This window comes from Heloderma suspectum, chromosome 2, assembly GCF_057233095.1.
Source record: "Heloderma suspectum isolate Gila_16-S chromosome 2, 16-S_ref, whole genome shotgun sequence".
NCBI classification, from domain to species: Eukaryota; Metazoa; Chordata; class Lepidosauria; order Squamata; family Helodermatidae; genus Heloderma; species Heloderma suspectum.
In genome coordinates this window covers 251,384,547-251,406,078 of record NC_139459.1, presented here as the reverse complement: position 1 = coordinate 251,406,078, position 21,532 = coordinate 251,384,547, and the positions used below count along the sequence as shown (strand labels likewise).

The 21,532-nt window shown below is 41.7% G+C and overlaps 1 protein-coding gene and 1 pseudogene across 5 annotated transcripts in view; one reads left to right on the top strand and one right to left on the bottom strand.

Moving 5' to 3' along the window:
- The window catches only part of PPP2R2B (protein phosphatase 2 regulatory subunit Bbeta), a 390,243-nt gene that overhangs the window by 122,666 nt on the left and 246,045 nt on the right, over positions 1-21,532 (bottom strand). The window lies entirely within an intron of this gene.
- LOC146354386 (putative ATP-dependent RNA helicase DDX4) lies at positions 3,726-7,059 on the top strand (annotated as a pseudogene).

The window sequence follows — 21,532 nt, the reverse complement described above, 5'->3', positions numbered from 1 at the left end:
AGTGAGATCTGCAAATCATTAAAATGTATACGAGCCACTGCCAAGGCATTGCTGTTTTTCAGGTTAACTTTGCAGTCCGACAGTGAAGCAAAATAGGTATACAGAAAAATTTAAGAATAAAAATATAGCAACATTACAAATTTAAATATTAAAAAACAACGAATTAGCAGTCCAAGGATTTTTATGCCTATATAGTAAAGGCAGGTTGCTTACCTGTAACTGTAGTTCTTCAAGTGATCATCTGTGCATTCACACATAAGGATTCCATGCCTACTCTGAGCCTCATTCTGGAATCTTCTAAAGATGAGGAATGTTTTTGGTGGGGACCGTTCCCCCACCGTCCATTGTGCATGTCCACTGGGTTCCCACCTGTTCCCTCAGTTCCTTGAGAACGCGTAGGATGGTCTCAGACCTGAGAAAAATAACACCTCGGTACCAACATCGAATTTGACATTGACACCGAAGTGGGGATGGTGGGTGGGTTGTGTGAATGCATAGATGACCACTCAAGAGCTACAGTTACTGATAAGCAACCTGCCTTTCTTCTTTGTGGTCTCTGTGGATCACACATATGGGCGATTAATAACCCCCCTTCTGGAGGAAGACAGGTGTCTCATGATAAGATTGATGACATTACAGCTTGCCCAAAAGCAAAGTCTGAAAGTACTTTGACATCCAACTTGTGGTGCTTTACGAACATCGACTCTGAGGCGACATGGGCAACCTTTCTTAGAGCCCCCATAGGAAACAAAAAGCAGTTGTGTTTTGCAGAAGGGGGCTGTTCTTTGGTGGAAAAGTTGGCAATGAAATTGGTTGACATGGAAATCTGAGACCTCAGTAAAAAAAACGTCTGGCCTCAGATCAACCTTATCCTTGTTGAAATTCAAATAGGAATGATCCACCCTCAAGGCTCAAATTTCACTAACACATCTAGAGGAAGTGACAGTAACTAAAAAGGCCACCTTCCAAGACAACAGTTAGAGGTCCACTATAGCCATAAGCAGAAAAGGGTCTTGAGAGCAGAGCATGTAAAACAACAGAGAGGCTCCATTGAGGCACTAATGATCTCACCAGGGCTGCAAGTTCTTTAAACCACACAAAAACTGTCAGGTAGTGGGGTGTGTAATGGTTGAAAACCCTTGTATTTGCTCTCTATAAGACAAAAATGCTGCTAAATAAACCCTTACGATGAAAGCTTCAATCCTTTTTGGAACAAGTGGTGAAGAAACAAAAGAACATTTTCAATTGATCCCCAAAATGGATCAAAACCATCAAGTTCTGCAAACTTTGTAAAAGAAACCCGTGGCAGGTTTTCTAGCTGCGTCTAAGATAGTTTGAACCTCCAAAGGGAATTGAACAGGGCTGCTCACTGTCAGATTCTCCAGGCCATGACTTTCAGTGTGTCAAGATTGGGGTGTCAGATCCTGCCCTAATCCTGAGAGATGAGATCTGGAATCTGTGGGACATGGAGAAATTCTGCTGGACAGGCAAAGTAGGATCATGAACCAAGGTTGCCTTGGCCACCAAGGGGCGATCAGGATGCAATCTGTCCTGTATTCTGTTCGTTTCTGGAGGGTCCTCAAGAGGAGTGGGAATGGAGGAAAGAGATAAAACAGTTCTCCTTGCCACCAGAGTTGAAGCAAAGCATCACCCAATGATGATCGGCCAATTCCCGCTCTCATGCAGAACCTCTTGCAAATTGCATTTGATGGGGATGCAAACAGATCTGTTGTTGGGTGACCCCATCTCTGAAATAGGCAATGGAGAATGGTCAGAGACATGCGTCACTCATGGGAGGACTGATACGACAGGCTCAGGGCATCCGCTAAACATTGTCCTCTCCTGCAATGTGAACGGCGCCCCCCAAAATGGTCTGTTGAATTACCAAATCGAACATATTCATTGTTATATCCATGAGCTTGGACGAGTGTGTGCCCCCTTGCTTCCTGTTGTCCAAAACACAGCTGTATTGTCAGTGAGGATCTGTACATGTCTTCCTTGCAGGTAAGTTTCAAAAGCATGCATCACTTTCCAGACCGCAAGGAATTCCAGGAATTTGATGTGATGCTGTGTCTCCACTGCAGACCAGGTTCCTTGGATTTGCAGCGGGCCATAGTGCATTCCCCATCCTGATAGGGAAGTGTCTGTTGTTAATATCTCCATGGGAGGAGGATGAACAAAGGGAGCTCCTCGATGCGGGTTGTCTGGCTGCATCCACCACAAGAGAGAACTGGCTATCCTGTCTAGAATCTCCAGTTGGCAGCGTCAAGCATCGGTGGTGGAGTCGAAGGTCCGGAGTAGCCAATTCTGTAATGGTCACATCTGTAGTGTTGCCCACTGTACAACTGTGACCATAACTGCCATATGACCCAGGAGTGTTTGGATCATGTAAGCAGTGACCTGTTTCCGAGAATAAAGGGTAGTTGCTAAGGTGAGTAATTTCCTCTGTCACTGTCGGGGTAGATACGTGCATGCAACTGTAGAATCCAGCAGCACCTCTATAAATTGGATTTTTTGAGTTGGCCATAAGGTTGACTTCACTTTGTTCACGTACAGGCCCAACATTCCCAAAAGGTTCAGAACATCTCGATGGCACGATGCAGGGAGTCTTTGGAATCCAAGATAACTGCCAGTCATGTAGGTAAGGATAGACCGCGATAACCCGAAGTCGAAGGTATGCACACACAACCACCATGCACTTTGTAAAGACTCTTGAAGCAGGTAGTAATCCAAAGGGTAGAACCCGAAATTGGAACATGTTGGTACTGATGATGAATCTTAGATGTTTCTGATGAGCATTTGTGATTACTATATGAAAATATGCATCCTTCAGATCTATGGCTGCAAACGAAACACCCTTCCGGAGGAGGGGGAGGATCAGTGCCAACATGGTCATTCTGAACTTTCTGGGAGTAATGAATTTGTTCAGATTTCTTAAGTCTAGGATCAGCTGCAGTCCTCCCTTCCGTTTTTGTACCATAAAATACCGGGAGAAGAAACCATTCTTTGTTTGGTATGGTAGAATTCTCTGAATTGCACCCTTCTGGAGTAGTCATCTCCAAAAGCAAGCCTTCTGATGGGGGCATCACCCAAACAGTACCCAATGGAGGGAGGGTATGGGACTCCATTTTGTAACCCCGACTTGATTATATTTAACACCCAATTGTCTGTTGTTATTGCATTCCAGGTGGAGAAGAACCAAACAAGAATAGAACCAAAGGAAGGCTGACTGGGAAGACTGCAGACGATGAATCTCAGAAAGTCAAAACCACCACTTAGATGAAAGGTTGTTCTTTCCACATCCCTGACAGTACTTAAGAGGAGGACGTTTGTTCCCTGTGTGGCTGTGTCAGCTGGTACTGCGAATCGTGATCAAATGATGGCTTGGTGGGATACAGCTGTTGGGGACGGAACCACCTACAATGTTTGTAAGATTGTTGCTGTTGCTGAGGCCCAAGACTCATCTTTCTAGCAGCTGTTTTCACCTTCTGGATGGAGTGGTTGCTCCGAGGTATCTGGTATGGTCATAATAGTGTTCTCAATCCTGAAAATGATGCCATTGCTCAAAAGTATAGAGTTTTTGAGGAGGCAAATGGAGCGTTTATCCCAATCCCGGTGTAGAGATCAAGACCTCTCTCTGTAAGGGTGCCCATACCGACAATCTGTGTCCAGTGATCTGAAAGATTCAGGGGAATGGAATCAACGTCTTGGTCCCAGATCTACGAATGGAGAAGGAAGCTGTCGATCCCAAGAAGGCAAAAGTAATTGATCCTGATGTCGTGAGGTATCGCCTAATAGAAGAGGGGGAACCTGAGCATCTCGACGTGGAGAGCTTCCTCGATCCAGAGCAAGTGTTGGTGGGGAAGACACTTCCGCAATTTCCCCTTCTGAGGCTGTAGAGTTTGGCTCCAGTACAGGAAGAATTTGAACCAGATTATTAACAGTGGTGTTGGAACCTTTGATGTTGAAAGTTTATCGGCACTCTTCTTTTTCTTATGTTTCTTTAAACTATCTGACCCAGATTTCAGATTTTCAGCTTTTTAAGAAAGCTTCTTTTTTTTGCTAATGATACCCTTATAGAGCACCCTGGATTAGGCACTCTGTTCAGTCCACAACAGGGCCCGAAGACTACAGAGAGGAGGGTTTTGGCAAAGACATTGTGACCACCATCTTCCTCTTTACACTAGAATCGGTCGGTTTCTTAGAAGCCACTGCCAATAGGGCTCTCCTCCAAAGCCCCGCTTTCAATCTATCTGATCAATTTCTCCTCGCCTGCTTAGTGAAAGACGGGCAGAGCAAACAGGCCTTGGGTAAATACACTTATCCCTAACAAAAAAGACAGAGAGACTGGGGATCAGCTGGAGACAACTTGCTTCCACATTTCATGCATTCGCGAAATGGAGCCTTTGAGGCCATACACTGCAAAAACCGCGGCCGCAGCTCGCCACGAATGATGAAGACGAAAAACGACGAAAAACCAAGTTTTTTTGTTTTTTTTTTAACAATGAACTGAAAAAACAAAACAAGCAAAAGGACAAGTCCTCAGCACTACTGTGAAGCACCACAATGTTCTCTATTACAGACAAAGATCCCGTAGAGGCAACCAGGTAGGTGGTCAAAAGAGAACTGAGAGAGCGAGTGGGAACCCGCTGGACATGTGCAGTGGATGGTGGGGGAAGGTTTCCCACCAAAAACATTCCTCAGCTTTCGAAGATTCCTGAACAAGGTTCAACGGAGGTCCGGAGCCCATATGTGTGATGCACAGAGACCATGAAGAAGAAGAATACTGGTTCTCCAAAACGGCTATACTAAAATATAATATAATATCCAAAACCCAAATCCATTTCAACCAGACTGGTCTTCATCAGTGGAAATATATATACCATAATTATAGTCCTTACTGGCTGCAACTCCTACAGAAACCTGGTCTTCGCTCCAGTGGGCTATGCTTACAAGCATACGCTCATTGCGGACTCCCCTACACTATTGCCCTAATCCCTCCCCCTTCCCACCTCAACTACTTCTGCAGCCCCGGTGGGGCCTGCAATTGGTGGAAAGGCACAGTGGCACATGACCAGAGCCCAGCAGGCTGGAAGGCTGGATCGGACCAGTATAGAGTGCGTGAAACTGCAGCCCACTGTCATGGGTGATGAGGATTGGGACACAGAGATCACCAATCATAACAGAGGAGGAGGTGCCGGTGGTGCCTTGCCCATCTCCAAGCCCATCTTCCAGAAGCTGGGCATCTTATCTGCAAGAACCAGTGAAATGTCATGCAATTTCGGTCAGAATGTAAAGCTACCAGGAAGCTTTTCCTCTGAAAACAGAGTTTCTTGGGGCTGGAGATCTGAAGGTGTGGTGAAAAACCAAATACAGAAGACTAACCAACAGGTAGATATGGAAGTGGAAGGACTTCTGGAAACAGAGGTAATAGGTTTGAAGGAAGAAAGTGTTCAGGTTTTGAAAGAGAAGTTGCTGATAATGAACACAGTCAGTCAAGCAGAGGGTTTCAGAGAAGAGGAGGTTTTCAAGGAATGAGGTATGGTGGTGGTGCTCATAGGGGTGGAAGAGGATCAGTCAGAGGTAGAAGAGGAGAATTTGGGGCATTTACAAATTATGAAAATGAGACACAAGAAGGGAGACAGAACTCTGGCAGCTTTGGTTTTAAAAGAGGAGGGTTTGCTGCTCCAGCAGGTGACTTTGAAAACAGAGGAAGAGGATCTGGAGGCAGAGGGGGCTACAAAGGAAGAAATAATTGGAGGTTCTGGGAAAAGTATGTGGAAATTGGATGGTGACACCAAAAGGGGTGACTATACAGGTCCAAAGGTAACATATGTACCACTACCACTATCAGACAGTGAAGATGTCACATTTGCACCAAACTGGCATGAACTTTGACAAATATGATAACATTCCTGTTGAAGCGTCAGGATTTGATCCTCCATCAGCAGTAATGACCTCTGAAGAAGCTGATTTATGTCAAACATTAATGAAGAACAAAGTTAAAGCTGCATATTTTAAACTTACTCCAGTGCAGAAATATGGCATTCTTATTGTGCTGGCAGGGCATGATTTAATGGCATGTACCCAAACAGGATCGGGAAAAGCAGCAGCTTTTTTTCCAATTTTGGTTCATATGATGCAAAATGGGAGTTACTGCCAGATCAATTCGAAGAGCAACAACAGCTAGAATTTATAATTGTCATAGGGATGTCAGAGAATTTCGCCACGAATCTTGGGGAAGCCGAATGCCAGCGCATTTGGCCCCCCGAAATCGGTGGTGGAACGGTCTGCCCCCCCGCCCCCCCCCCCGGGACGGGACTTACCTTGGGTGGATCTTCCTGGCGGCAGCGGCAGCGGCGGCTCGGTGGCAGCCGGTCTTCCGACCGGCAGCCGCCGCCGCCATTTCCAGTTAAAAAAAAAAAAACACGTGATAGGCTACATAAAGATTTACGTAGCCTATCACGGCTAGATTTTTAAAAAACACCGTGATAGGCTATGTAAATGTTTACGTAGCCTATCATGGCTGATTTAAAAGAAAAAAACACACGCGTATGCAAATGGTGGCGCCCATGGGCGCCGCCATTTGCGTTCCTTATTTTGACACGTCTTAATCTACGTAAACATTTACATAGACTAAGACGGCGAAAAGAAGGAAAATAATAGCGTAGACTATTTGCGTTCCCCTTATTTTCGCCATTTGCATACGCGCGTTTTTTTTTTCTTTTAAATCAGCCGTGATAGGCAACGTAAACATTTACGTAGCCTATCACGGCTGACTGTGGGGACACAAACGGCGGCGGCTACGGCCGCCGCCATTTGCATTCCCGGATGTCCGGCCGCTGGCGGAGCCGGCTGGCGGCTCCGCAGAATCCCTGTGGAGTGGAGCCGGCCGGCCAGAATTTCGGGGGAAGGGATGGAGCGCCTCCCCCCCGGCCAGAAATTCAGGGGGAGGGACGGAGCACCTCCCCCCCCCACGAATATCACTCTTCGAAAAGGTAAGTGACTTTCGTACATCCCTAAATTGTCGCACTGACTAGAGAACTGATAAACCATTAATGGAAGTGAGAAAATTTGCATATGGAACTTGTATAAGGTCAGTTGTGATTTATGGTTTGAAACTCAACATTAAAAAAACTAAGATCATGGCATCTGGCCCTATCACTTCCTGGCATATAGAAGGGGAAGAAATGGAAGCAGTGACAGATTTTACTTTCTTGGGCTCCAAGATCACCGCAGACGGTGACTGTAGCCATGAAATTAAAAGACGCTTGCTCCTGGGGAGGAAAGCTATGGCAAACCTAGACAGCATAGTAAGAAGCAGAGACATCACCTTGCCCACAAAGGTCCGTCTAATCAAAGCTATGGTTTTCCCAGTAGTAATGTATGGCTGTGAGAGCTGGACTATAAGGAAGGCTGAGCGCCGAAGAATTGATGCTTTCGAACTGTGGTGCTGGAGAAGACTCTTACGAGTCCCCTGGACTGCAAGGAGGTCAAATCAGTCCATCCTAAAGGAAATCAACCCTGACTGCTCTTTGGAAGGACAGATAATGAAGCTGAAGCTCCAATATTTTGGCCACCTAATGCGAAGAGAAAACTCCCTGGAAAAGACCCTGATGCTGGGAAAGACTGAAGGCAAAAGGAGAAGGGGACGGCAGAGGATGAGATGGCTAGATAGCATCACGGATGCAATGAATATGAACTTGAGCACGCTCCGGGAGAGAGCGCAGGACAGGAAGGCCTGGCGTGCTATGGTCCATGGGGTCACGAAGAGTCGGACACGACTGAACGACTGAACAACAACAACAACAACAACAAATGGGTTAAGAGCCTCGTGTGGCGCAGAGTGGTAGGCTGCAGTATTGCAGCCGAAACTCTCCCCATGACCTGAGTTCGATCCCAGCGGAAGCTGAGTCTCGGGTAGCTGGCTCAGGTCGACTCAGCCTTCCATCCTTCCGAGGTCGGTAAAATTAGTACCCAGCTTGCTGGGGGAAAGGTAGTCACGACTGGGGAAGGCAATGGCAAACCACCCCGCTATAGTCTGCCATGAAAATGCCAGCGAAAGCGGCGTCCCTCTAGGGGTCAGCAGTGACTCGGTGCTTGCACAGGAGGAACCTTACAAATGGGTCGGTCACAAAGTGTGCCTCCTCTGCCAAGGGGAGCATGTCCCTCTGTGTCAGGGTTGCCTCTGAGCATATAGAGTGTCAGAATAGCTCAGATTCTAAGGAAGAGCTGCAACATGTGGGGGAGGAACTTTCCCAAGCTTTAGAGGCACAGCGGCATGGAGAGCCCCCCCCTTCACACATCCCTCGGAGTGATAGCGGACAGGGGGAGGTGAGGGAAGAACAACCTGAAGTTTTAGATGCAAGATGCAGGTGCAAGCGGGAAGTCTCAGGGGCTGAACTTTGGTGCTCTGCCCGATTGGCTTGGTGTCAACAGCTGCACCTGGAAGTGTCAAGGGAGAGGGGGAGATCTTCCCCTCCCACCCCTTAAGTTAAGAGAGATTGCCGCCTTTTTCCCCAAAAGGAGATCAACTTTCCTAGTTTCCCTTTGAATTCCCAGAAGGCTGTTTTCTTTTGTGTTCTGTGAGTCTCTAGCAATTTGCATCTGTATGCCTCATTAATGTAAATAGAATTAAAGCCTTAGAAATGCAGCCTCAGGTCTGAGTGTTGATTTGGCTCTTGAAGTTCTCAGCCAGGCAAAAAGGGAATCCTGACCCTCTGTCCTCTTTCCATACTAAATGATCATGGGAACCATGTTAATGCAGCAATTACAGACTTTATTAATCCTTGTTACAGCACTGGATCAGTCAAATCAGTAGCTGCAGGATCAGGATCTCCTCTCAGCAACTGTAATAAGTAGTGAGTCTCTGGATAACAGAAAGTAGAGGATTTGCAGCATCAAAAATAAGTGCAGCTGATGAGTCATGGATTAAAGCTACCTTCTATTATGGAGCAAAGTTAATTGTGGTAAAGGCACTTGTTGGAAATTAATACCAGATGGCTCTTTAGCTCTCTACATGCTTTAGGATGCAGGGGGGAATTGTTGTGCTTCCCTTCCCAGTTTGTGCATTTAGATACTAACTGCAAGATGAGGAATATAGAATCTGCATAGTTAAGATTCACTGGTAAAAAGAATTTTTATTAGCTTACATCTATTTGCTTATTTTAGCAAGCAAACATTATCCCAGGTATTTCTAATTATGTGCATTTTTTGCTTTGCAGGTTCAATTTTGAAAATCTGTTTTTTATTTATTTATTTATTTATTCATTCATTCATTCATTCATTTCATTTCATTTCATTTCATTTCTATACTGCCCAATAGCCGAAGCTCTCTGGGCGGTTCACAAAAATTAAAACCAAACAACACACAATAAAACAATTTAAAATATATAGAACATTAAAACCACAATATAACAATACAACCACAATAAAACCTAGCAGCAGTGCAGGAGTTTAAAATACAGATTTAAAACAGCAGCTCTAATTATGTTTCATATATTTTCTTCCCACTGAAGACCAGTCCAGTCGAAGCGTATTTGGGTTTTGGATATTATATTATATATTAGTATAGCCTTTTTTGGCAACCACTATTGTTATTACATATGCATGAAAATGGTTGGACTACTAATTGTTTGTTTAAAACAAAAATTAAAATTTTGTATGATATATTAGCTATTGAATGAAAATGTGTAATATAGTTGTTATATTTTTATTCTCAAAATGTTCCTTATACCTATTTTGCTTCACTGTGTGGTTAAGGATAGAACCATTATTGGAAACTGTTGTTAACTCTGTAGTCTAATCCTGCTTGTCGGCTGCTACTTCAAACCCACTTCCATGTAAAGGCCAATGCAGTGTAATACTAATTCGAATTCATACACATTTTATAATTCCATTATCTATAATTAATTATTCTTCTTTGTAAAGTTCCAATAGCGTTTTTGTAGCAACAGAGGAAAAAGAACAAGAATTTTCCTTCTTCCCCCAGCCCTCCCCTTGCTTTCCTACACATTCAATGCCTGGAGTGCATGGCTTTCAACGAAAACAGTTTCCATGGTGATCCCTCCTTCTCGAAGTGGCAGATGATACCAGCCCACATTTCTCTCCCTTCTGAAGTGCATTAATGTTCTTTATTGCTTTCATGCTAAATATATTGAAGATTGGATTTGATTTCCTCTGGAGCAATACATTTTTATCAGTGAAAAAATGGAAAGTAAAAAGTAGACTTAGAACTCAGCATGAAAAATCTCTTTTTATTTCAGCAGAAAATACAGCAAGGGTGGCCCACGCTATGCGCTTGGGTGGCAATGTACATGGGGCTACGTGTGGGCTGTCATGGAGAGACCCTGACTGTGAAAACCTCCCCATTCATTTTCATTTACCTGCAAATAGGGCTGAACTGAAATTAAGGTGGCATTCTATTCATATTTTTGTTCTTCTGTGAAAGCTTTCACCAATTTTTCCAGGGATGCTTGAAAGAATGCTAAAGGAGAGATGGTGCAACCCTCTCAACACAGGATTGCCATATTCCAGTCCCCCAAATCTGGGTGGCCAAATTTATACATTATGCAAATTGTTTGGTATCAATTGATGGATTGGGTTAAGTAACCCTCCTTTCTGATTTCCCACTCCAAATCACTCCTTTCAAAGTTGCTTTATACTATAAAAGATGGAAACAGATGGATGGATTTTCTTAGATACTTTTGCATGTAATGTTTGAACCCTCAAAGGTTAAACAAAAATTACAATTATATATTGTAAAAAATCTAAGGTGCCTATCCTATGCACACTTACCTGAGAGTAAGCCTCACTGAACACAGTTCTCAGTGACCATGTATGGGACTGCACTGTAAGTCTAATAAAGTAACCCTCAACTCACTTGCAAAGGCTGCAATAACCATCATGGCTTGTCCTTCCTTTTGTTACGCATGCAGCTTTCTTACGACATTCTTGTCTGAGTGTAGTTTGGTAGTTTTTTGGTCAATTTTAACACTTTTAGGTGACATTTTTTTCTCTAACTCTGGTACTGATACCGCAATTAGAAAAAAATAAGTTACTAAACGTTATGCAACCTTTTAGAACATAAACTATTATTCTTCAGTCTATGCTGTACTTCAGGGCTGGAAGTTAGGCACAGCACGGAAAGAAATTTAGCTCTGGGATTAAGGGGGAGGGGGGAAGATTAGGAGATTAGGATCATGGGGAGAATGGGATCTGGGTTAGGAGGACATAAGTGGAATGCATGGGTATGGGTTTGGCAACCATAGGCCTACCTCAGGCATCTGAAAGTGTGAAATAATTTGGAGATTCACAAGGGGGCTTCTCTCCTTGCCTTCCTTGTAGAACATGCAGCATGAACTCCAGAAAGGAATCCTAACTTTTTCTAACTTTAAAAGAACACCTTTACCAAAACACAAGTTTGCATATTTATACAACACTTCTGGCAAAACTGACACAGTGGCAAGATCTGCTTTACGATATTGGGCAGGGGGTATACAAAAGGTCAACCATTAATAATCCCCATGCACTTTTTGCTCTAGAAAGGCAGGTTGGGTATATATGTGAAATAAAGGTCAGACATAGACTTTCAGACTATAAACAGTTTCTACAATTTAACCTCTTGCATCCTAACTCTGTGACAGAAATAAAGCAGATTATCATCATCGTGATAGGAACAGTGAGACACTGCTTAGTTTAAGTATTGACTTGGTATGGTCATATGATACTTTGCTGAGTAGTTGCCACATACCTTTGCTCTGTGTATTGTGGTATTTTGAGCTGGAAAACCAAACCAGCCATTTGCGGATAGTGATCAGATGGGGTATAGCAGTGATGATAACATCTACTGCAGCTTTTTAAAGCACTGTTTAACACAACCATGAGGCTCAAAATATAGATATAGCATGGATGAAAACAATATTAATGGTCATTAATGCACATATATCCTGATATTCAGGGTGTTCTTATGCCATCATGAACTGCGTTGGCCATTTGTTCACTGTTATGTAGCATGTGGTTTTAGTCACCACTGAGACATTTGATCTCGTCTGATCTCAGAAGCTACAGGGTCAGCCCTGGTTAGTACTTGGATGGGAGACCGCCTGAGAATCACGCTTCCTGGGGTGGGGGGGGACACTCAAGAGGGGTCTTGTAGGCCCCTTCCAACTCTATGATCCTATGATTTCTATGAATATCCTGAATGATTACATATATCTCACCAGTGGTGCCTGGTGCTTTCGAGCTAAGTGGAACCTCTATGTTCAGAGCCATAGTACTTCTAATTACCAGATAGTGAAGGTAAACAACGGGATGGCTGGGCACCACATAAAAAAAAACCTTTAAGGAATGGCTGTCAGCAATTCTCCTTCTATCAGTGTTGCAAATAACGATAACTGAATGTGATCTTGATCTCATGAAAACTGATCAAAATTTGCTTGCATTAGGATTGTACGGTACAAGCTAATTATATTCTTAAGATGCTTAGATATCTACTTCAATAAGGCTGAAGGAAGATTTATTTATATTACTATTAATTATTCCAACTAGCTCTTCTACTAATATAGAGTGGCTCACAACATAGATAAAAAAGCAGTAATAATAACATTCAATACAAATAAGCAATTAATTTAAAAAACCCAATATAAAACAGATGGTACACAACACAGTAGGAATCACAGTAATATCAGGCCGCAGAAAAATATCCAAAATTACACACTAAAAGCCCATTGAAATAAATATGGCTTGAGTTTATGATGAAAAAAGCTCAATATCCTGAATGACAGGTCTTAAACATGAGAGTATTCCAGCGCCAAGACTGATCATAATGCCCAGGCAGGCTTATATAGAAGTAGGGGGTACTTAAGGTAACCTGGCCATAGACCATTTACACCTTTAAAGCCCAAAACCAGATTCCTGCATTGAACAGGGGGTTGGACTTGATGGTCTTAAAGGCCCCTTCCAACCCTACTATTCTGATTCTATTGATTCTTTGAATCGGGCCAAGAATCAAAGAAGCAGCCAATGGAGCTGCCAAAGGATGAGATGTATATTCCAACCTGGGACTGCCAGACAAAAGGCTGCAGCCAGTGTCAATTAAAGGGGTTCTCAGTGACTGCTGCCACCTGGACATCCAGGGAAAGTGATGGATCCAGGAGCACCCTCAAACTACAAGCCTACTCTTTCAGGGGGAGTTCAATCCCATCAAGAACAGGTTTAACCATTCTTGGCTAACAGCACCTTCATCTTGTTCAGATTGTGTTTAAGCTTGTTAGCCCCCATCCATTCCTGTAAAGTTGGAATTACATGTTGGAATTTGTTCTGGTATTGCAAACATTTCAAAAGCAACAGTAATAATAGACATGTGTAAACACACACACACACACACACACACGAAAGGGATTCGAAGCCAAACACCTGAGAAGTTGCTAATAAAAGCTTCCATTTCAAATGGCCTACATGTGTTATAGCAGCTGGCTCAATTGGCAACCTCATCATTATTAGGCAGTCCAATAATCATATTTGGTTAATCTACTCATTAAAAAAAAGTGAACAGTTTTGTAAAAACAAAACAAAAAACTCTACTAATTGGCACCATGCCAAAATTAGGCTGGCAACAAGGAGGAACACAAGGAACTGGAAACAGGATTATTGTCCATTAACAATCTAACTCTATGCATGTTTACTCAGAAGCTAGTCCTGCTTTGTTCAATGGGAGGTGCTTTAAAACAAATGTGTATAGAATTACAGTCTTAGGCTTCAATTCTATACATATTTACCTGACAGCAAGTGCCACTGAACTCAATGCAGCTTACTTCCAAACTAACATTTATAGTATTGCATTGCCGGCGTTATAATGCATGGTGCAATCACCAGAATTGCACACTGTACAATTCCTGCCCTTTTATGAAGGATGACAGGTGTCTGGACCTTATAGATTTTCAAGGCACTGAAATGTCTATTTCAATGCCATCAGTTTGATATTATAGCCATCCGCTATTTTAATTATCAGCTAGCTCACATCAATAAAAATCAGGGCATAATATTTAAAATTACCTGCCACAGCACAGTGCCCCAAATATATTATGAATATGTTTACCATAGATTAATAATGCTCCCCACCTCGCACATAATTCCTAGCATTTCTATACTGCATTCTCTGCCACCAAAGCAGCACCCAAATCAGCATACAAGATGTTAAAATATCAATCAAGTCACAACAATAAAACAATTTAAAATTTCTACTGGTAGTCCACAGATCCTTTGCAAATAAATAAATGAATAAATAATCTGTATTTCATTTGTACACATCGCCAGCTATACGAAGTAAATTACATAAACCTCTGTAACAAAAAGTTACCAACAGCCACAATTCATGGTCTAGGGGAAGATTTAATCTACAAGGGAAGAGGACATCAGCCATTGTTTTGCACTAGGCACCTTTTGAGTTTAGTAAAATCTTAGAAAAACTACTTCAGCCTAAGGTTTCAAGTATGCATACTTGGAAATAGGTGTAAGAGCAAGTCAACAACAGAATAAGTTGAGTTGAATATATATTTCTAATATTAGTTTCAGATGTTATGAAGAAGCAAACACTGTAGTGTCCAGAAAATAAGAACTTGCATTTCTCTCCCTGGGGAAGCAAGCAGTGCCTTTGCATCTGGACTGGAGTTCTGAAGTCTCACAGTATGGAAAAGATGTGGTAGTTCTGCTTTGGATGTTAAATAGGAAGCATTATTTATTCATGATGAGTCAGTCCTATTTCATAATGTCTGAAGCTGCTCTTTATTATGGACTTGATCTCTGCAGAAATCTAGCATTACAAAGTAACCTCTATCTAGATTTCAGCCCTCAAAATCTTCATTTTAAAAATTATTATTACAACTGTATACCATACGTAAGGATTCCAAATCTGCAGATGACAAATCAGAAAGTAACATTTTTAAAAAAAAAAATCAAACTGGGCTGCCAAATGATGGAGAATTTAGATCAGTCAAACCCCAAGCTATGAGTTGTCCATCCAGTTTAACACTGATAAGTGTGGGATAAGAACTCACTCCAAATGCCCCCCCACACACACACACACACAAGTTCACCAAACAGAAAAAGGCCAATGAGAGATTTATTGAAGACTAGGTATGCTACACTGACTAGTCTGAGTTATTATACTATAACCCCTCCATGTCCCAGGCCTACTCTGTGTCTGTAATAAAGGCAACCAATGAAATGTTGCAGAGTTCCAGCAATTGCAGAAGGGAATTTAAATTAAACACAGCCTTCGTGGCATTATGATGGATAAACACCGACCTCTCGACACCGACCTCCACAGATTCTTACTATGTACCTGTATTCCCTGATGATTTTCACAGAGTCTACAGGTGACTATGGAATTCCCAAATGGAAAAATAGATATATAAAACCAGAATAAATCTTTGAAGTTTCTGTGGTTCAAATGCCAGAATAAGACATATTCCTGCAGGACCTGCAGGCAAAGACCTGCAGGCAAAGACACAGAACAGAAGCTTCTCGGCAGACTTCATGAAATTGCCAGATTTTTAAAAACAATTACTCAAAAAGATACATATTCATTCTCTCCCACAAACCTTTTTTGAAAAGACATTCTTTTTTTAAAAAAATGTTCTGTGCTGAATGCCTGCAATAGGGAACAAAGTCAATATATCAAAGCATTTGAAAATGATGTTCATGCTTCAGCAAAGAGATCATGGAAGGAATAATTCAGAGTTTACCAGTCAGACTTTTTAAAGTCCTAGCACTAGTCTGAACTACAGAATATGTTTTTCCGGTTTCCATGAGTGGGCCCCGACACTTATAATCACATTCAGCACAAACATACAGGATATGCTGCTTATCCCATCTCTTTTTGCAGGCACTTTTAAAAATGTGATTCCATTCACATGAACAGTAGTTACTTAAAGAATTACATGAACAATCATGAACAATCATCGTAGTGATACCTGCTATGAGACAGATGCACACATGTAAAATGCAACAAAGAGGATGCTATATCAGTATCCTTAACTGTTGAGGTAACGGTTGGGCCACATAGGCAGCCAAAGGAGATTCAGGAGGACTATCTGTGCATTGCCAGGGAGTTTTAGGAGTCATCTGCAAGATGCTCAGGGCATCACACAGAAGGGCAGCCCAAACAAAGTCATTTACAGGCCAGGGTCAAAACTCAAAGGTATCTATCCAAGAGGAACAAGATACAAAGGACCAGTACACAGATGGAGATGTAAGACGACAAAAAGCCAACAAAGCTATGACTAGCTGCTGTCCAGGTAAAGACTTAGGTTATGACTTGGAAGCATTTATCCAGGCTATGTGAGGGGAAATTAATAGATAATTGTAGAGGGGCAGTCAGAACCATACTGGAGCCTGGACAGGATAATGTTACTGCTTTTCCCTCCACTTGTTAACCTTGAATGGCTCACTATAAAGAACACCAGCATGTAGACTAGAAGGTCCCCCCTTCAAATTCCATCAGACTACAATGAACATTGTTTTACCAAAATGTACATTATTTATATAGTGCATGATGAAAGCACATTCTGTAGAAACCTGAAGGGAAGGGATAATTTCTTCAGCATGAAATCACTTACAATTTAACAAATTGAAGCTATCACACATTTGCAGAAGTAAATGATAATTATTTTTAATTTTCAATAAATTTGGAAATTTAGAATATTTCCAATTACAATAATACTTCACAGCTAAATTGTCTTCACAAAACAAACAAGTTTCAATTCCGGTCAGCATTATTGAAGATCCAGGTTTAAAAGACATATTAGCATTTTTCCCCTCCAAATGAGCAAATTTATCTGATCATTTTAGATAAAAAAGGTTGAAAAAGTCACCTTTACAATTCCCTTTTTTAAAATTTACTGAATTTGACTTTGAAAGAAGGACCTTATATTTCTGTGTGGCCTGCATGGCAACTGGCCCTTTAAAACACCCAAGATCTTTCTAGTCAGAATGATTAATTGCTTAAAACATGTAGCCCTAATTAAAATAACACTTTACAGGTTATTCTTAGTAATTCGTATTCCAGATTATTCTTTATGAAAATGTTTTACAAGGTTTCTGTAAGATACTGTTGGGTAGTACAAATCTCACATAGGAACAAGCAACTCAAACTGGTATATTAGTTGATCTCAGGATCCATGACAGTATGTGGTGAAGAAAGCTGTTGCCTACTTATTTTTGGCCCAAGCTGTTAGGGCCAGGGTTAGTAAAATTAACCATTCTTTATACAAAAGTTCATTTGGTGAATTTCAGTTTCAGGGTTAATACACCCTCATTGTCCACTTTGATTTCTGCCCACAATTCCAAGTTACTCAGCATGGAAGGGCATCATTTCAAGAGCTCTGTGTATAAATAACTAGGTTTTTAAAAGTATTAGGAAAGGAGGGAACAATGCCCAACATTTCAATGGAAGGGTCATGCCCAGATTATCTGAAGCAATCAATCTTCTTTCAAACTGTGTGGTCCACAGTAGGGGAGGGGGCTACAGAGGTTAAATCAGGATCTAATGGCATGCAAAATCACACATGATTGATCTGTATTGATTTTCCCCTGCTGAGGGGAATGATAGGCTAGCAAACAGAAATCAATTCCACTGCATTAAACTCCGTACGCATCTGGTCTCATCAGCAAAAATGGCTTGAAACATCATTGCCCAATCTCAGAGATGTGTGAGTCTGTGTATGTACTGTACAGACCTTTCCGCTTGCTACTGCTACTGAATCTCCTTATTTGAGTTGGTGAACTCTGAAGAATTTTCATTCTAGTACCAAAGATAACATCAAACAATGAGGCATTCAAAAGGTAAATACCTGCAAGCTGTGAAGAAAGTTTGGATCCTTGGTCAAAAATTCCTGATGATGTGTACTTAATAAGAAATGCATTTTTTGGATGTATCTGACAAAGTTTCAGTCTAAATTGACAAGTTCACTTTGGGTTTCCCTCCTAACCCAGTTGGAACAGGCTGTTGGCTCTACCTAAATGACTTGTCCTCTGTTGTTTTTATTCCAAGTGCTCAATTGTACAAAAGTTAGGATAGAAATATGATGAGGATGATGATAGGTGATGAGGATGAGTACTACAGAACTCTGCTCAAATATTTTGTCTCTCACACATGGGCAGAGAGGCCCAACAGCCAGTACAGAATACACACCCAAAGACAGAGGAGATCAATGAAAATTGAGTAGGATATCGAATTGCCCAGGGAGGGTGGGTTAACTGTGAGGCAGAACTCCTTGCCCTTCCCTATGACTAGGAGAAGTAGAAAGAATTATGCAAACCAAGGAAACATGCCTAGTTTAATTTGCATCGTCTATAACGGCAAAGCGCCATTCTGTACATTCAGAAGTAAGTCTCCCTGCTTTCAGTGGTGCTTAGTCCCAGGAAAGTGTGCATACGATTGCATTTAATGCATGTAGTTCTGAACAGTGAAGACATGAAAACAGACTAGGGCCAAAATCAGCAACAGAAAGTGAGATGGGGGAAGGGGGAACCATTTTGTATTTTATTTTTAAAAAAATAGAGTTTACATTGTCAGGTCATTTGATAATTAAGGCAATCTCAATTATAAATCCCCCCTGCCCCACTCCAACAAGAGAGTCAGTGACAAATCATACTATGAGTAGTTTTCTGTCTTTTCTTAGGCTTAAGGGCCAGGTTTTCAAAGAGTTCAGTTTTAGGCCCCATGATGGCTGCACATTCAAGTACATGGAACACCCAGCTGGGTCCCTAATGCATGCCTTGAATTATTTCCATCTCAGTTCCTTCGTAGATTTCCCCCCACCCCACTCCACTGAGTATATGGGCCTTTGGCCCTTACAAACCTACCAGCCCCCATCAGGATGTAAAGCACGTGTCTCCAGGCTATACATATGTTCCTTCATTAAACAAACACAGCCTGTGCTAAAGAGATCAAGAGGTCAGCAGGCCAAGGGTTGAGACTACAGAATTCATTTTTTATTAAGCCTCTTGTTCTCTTTGCCTCCCTTCCTTCTACTCCCCTTTGTCAGGAAATGATGGAGACCTACAATTACTACCTGGCAATCTACTGGGCAAAAGGTGGGATATACAATTGAGTTGCCACAGTGCTCTTGTATTTGTACTTGTCATGGAAGCTGATGTTAACTTTCACAGTTAAAACATGCAACATGCTAGCTTTTTGGATAATTGGCCAAGCCATGGATAATGATATTATCCATCACATCTATGGTAAGTGAGCAATGCGTTAAACCAAGCAAACTAGGATGGGAACCTGGTGAGTCTTCTTTATGCTATGAAGAATAACATCTGCTAAGAATTATCAGTCTGCTGTATTTTTATTGTGAATCAATCTTATTCTATGGGGTCTTGGAAATCATCACAAGGTCGTCATTTGGTACAATAGTTGCCTCATGGCAAGGAATGAGTGATGGAAGTTTTTAGACTTCTGCAAAGAGCTTTCTAAAAGCAAGATGGGCCAAATTCAATCTGGGAAGTATTCTATATTATTTATTTATTGCATTTTTATTTTATTTAAAACAGTTGTGTCCCGCCCTATATCATTAAGATCTCAGGGCGGCATAAAGATAAAATCAATTTAAATAGTATAAAACAGTATATTATGCTCAGCACTGTGTTTAGCCAGAGAGAATTTAAACTCATCCAGGAAGGCTGCTAATGACAGCTCAGTTTAATGTACCATTTTTTTCAGCTAGTCATTGTAGCATAAATGTATTAATACTCCCTGGGCAAGGCTACAAATGCACTCAGTTTTGCCCTCAGAATGCTATTTCCCTTTTTGGTGCCATTAATGGATAGGCTTTTACTATTTTTTATTACCTCTTCAAGAAGCAGTCAATCTTTTAACACAGTCTGGGGGGGGGGGGGAGCTGCTTCAAAATTCCTACATTGAAAGCAGTTCCATCTAGGAATTATCATGCCACAATATATGTGATTATATTACACATGTGTATTTTGCTGGGTGTACACACACGGGGAAACAACAGCTTCCCAGCAGATAGAGATAGAGCAAAATTAATCCATGTACCATAATCACCCATGATGATCTTACAATTGCTACCTTTTAAACCTGGTCCTGCTTCTCTGTCTTAAAAAGCAGTCTCGATGAACCCACCATCACCTATTAGCTCCAGTTGGGAAGCCTCCATTGGCACTAACAGAAGTTTCCCTTCCAAGGTTAATAGCTTGGGGGAGACTTTCACTGGGACTGCATGGGTGGGAGGGAGGGAGAAGGAAAGTGTTAGATCTCATCTCCCTGCAGAGATGAGTTCAGTCCAATGAACCCCAACCCCCTCCCCAGTGGATGCAGTTGCCAATCCCTAAATTAAGGTGTTTTACTCTGCAGGAGTCTTAGCAGAGGAACAAATAATGGCCAGAGAACACAAAAACATAATACTTTCTGGAGGCTAAGGTCCATCTAGTCTAGCATTCTGTTTCCAAGAGGAAGCATGAGCTCTTTTCCTTAGGTGAGTTTTCTTACTGAGTTTGTTTGCCAACTGCATAATGCTATGGAGTCATATGCTTCTTTTCCTATTGCTGTGCTGAACGGTGATGCTGAGGCACAACAGCACATATAGTCTCGGTCCTTTTTCTTACTCCTTTTGGCCAAGAGGGAAGGCCATTTTACAAGGGCTGATATGAATCAACTGATATTCCCATAAGGCTATACAATGAAAGCTAGACATCTTCCTTTTTAAAGCACAGACAGTATTTCATTTCTGTATTTAACCACTACTACCTGCTATTGTGTTATTACTCCCCTGTAGTAGAAACCATGAGGCCTGATCTAAGCATGGAGCAGAATGAGGTGGTAGAGTCCTGGGATGATAGAAGGAACTTGCCACTTCAGTGTACATGTAGATGGGGTCATAGTTTTTGAATACTTCCTATGTTTAAAAACAAATGAAAACTAGCATAGCAGGAGGTAGGCTGAGCTAGACTGTCTCTCACTGATGTGCCAGATGTTTTGTTTTTAAACTAACAGGGACAGGGGTTTTCCTAAAAAAAATTCATACCCAAAGCCTGATGTGGTACAATCCATTCTACCACCTTATTTGGCTACATGTAGATCAGACCTTAGATTCTTTGTCTTGCAAACGTAGCAAGTCCAGTATAGAACCACATAGAATACATTTTGCAAAGTTTAAAAATATATTGCAAAGCAGGGGAATGATAGAAGGAAGTTGCCACTTCAGTACATCTGATCTACAAAGCCAAACATGTCTAATGCAGAACACAAAACTTAAAGAATGTGTTTTTCCGATAATGCATAACCACAGAGACATTCTCATTGTATGTATGCTTAGCATAACAAGGACATATGTTCTCCATAATGCAGTAAATTTGAAACAAATGATTAATTGCACAATTATGAACATCCATTTTTATATCGCTTTTATTTTGTAATTTCCACTGTTACATTTTTCTCTCTTTCATGCATATCCACACAAATTAGAGGAAATCTGTTTGGCGAGTGATGAAGTATCACATTAGT